The following is a 1,642-nucleotide window of genomic DNA, read 5'->3' on the forward strand; positions in this document are numbered from 1 at the left end:
CTTCCTTTTCATTTTATGTCTTTCCTTCTTTCATTCCTTTCGTTCTGTCTGTCTGTGTTTCTCGCTTTCTCTCCCCTCGTCTCCTTTACATCTCTCTATCCCTCTCCTTCTTTCCTCCCTTTCTCTCCCTTCCCTCCGCGGACACACACACGAGGCTGAGGAAGGGAGGAAGGAAGGGAGAGATTGAGTTACAGGGCCGGGAGTTATCTTACGTCGGGAATGTTTTTTTGCAGGTAATGCAACTGAGGGTAAACAAGGGTAAGGGACAGGGAGGAAAGTTGTGCCGCGACCTTTGGACCGGAGAAAGAAGGGGGGATGGGGGGAGGGAGGAAGGTAGGAAGGAAGGAAGGAAGGAAGGAGGGAAGGAAGGAAGTAAAAGGTAGATGGTAGGGAGGGAGGGAAGAAGGAAGGAAGGACAGGAGGGAAGGAGGGAGGGAGGAAGAAAGGGAGAAAGGGAGGGAGGGAGGGAAGAAGGGAGAGGGAGAAAGAGAGAGAGAGAGAGGGAGAGACTTTATACTCCGTGCTCTCCTGGACTGTGGCGGCGGCGTGGCACACTCCACCACTTCATACAGGACACTGGGGCGAGGGGGGCGCCGCGTGGAGGGGCGCGGTGGCATCTGGCAAACCCCGCGGCGCCGTGCGTGTGTAGACGTTGGCGTGTACGCGGGAAAAATCCCGTACACACACTAAACAACGTACACTGAAGACCTACATAATAGAAGGTGGTGATTATCGCACGCCTAGCTCTAAAAAGCGGTAGTTATTGTACACTTGGCTCTAAATGGTGGTAATTATCGTACATCTGGTATCAAAAAGGTGGTAATTATCGTACACTTGGATCTAAAAGGTGGTAATTATCGAACACTTGGCTCTAAAAGGCGGTAATTATCGTACACTTGGATCTAAAAGGTGGTAATTATCGAACACTTGGCTCTAAAAGGCGGTAATTATCGTACACTTAGCTCTTAAAGGTAGTAATTATCGTAAACCTGGGCTCTAAATGGTGGTAGTTATCGTACACTCACACTGTACAAGGTTGTAATTATCATACACTGACACTATTGAAAGCAATAATCATCGTACACTTAAAATACACAAGGTGGTAGTTATCGTACACTGTCACTACGCAAGGTGGTAATTATCGTACACTGGCACTATACAAAGTGGTAATTATCGTACACTGACAACAATTATTTTTTATATCAGATAATTAAATGTCATGATTTTTTTTTTTTTTTTTTTTTTTTTTTGTCTATTGGAGCTAGAGATTTTTTTCAATTTTTCATGTTTTTTTTATGACACTGATTGTTATTTGCTCATTATTTTTTCCATTTTCTGTTTCGTTCATTTCCCTTTCCTTGACTTTCTATATTTTCTGCTGTTTTTTTCTACGTTTCTCTCCTTTTCGCTTCATCTTCACTTTCTTCTCAATTCCCTCAACGTTCCTTCACCTTCCTCTTCCTTTCCTTCGTTTCTTTCTCTTTCTATTGCGTAGTTATCTTTTCTTCATTTCCTTTCACTTTTTCCCTCACCTCCATTTTATTCAGCCTTTTCCCTCACCTATCTTCTACTTCTGTTTTCTCCTTTCCCTCATCTCTCTATTCTCTTCTTAGTTCATCTTTTTTATTCCATTTATCCTCTA

The sequence above is a fragment of the Eriocheir sinensis genome, chromosome 19 (assembly GCF_024679095.1).
Source record: "Eriocheir sinensis breed Jianghai 21 chromosome 19, ASM2467909v1, whole genome shotgun sequence".
NCBI classification, from domain to species: domain Eukaryota; kingdom Metazoa; phylum Arthropoda; class Malacostraca; order Decapoda; family Varunidae; genus Eriocheir; species Eriocheir sinensis.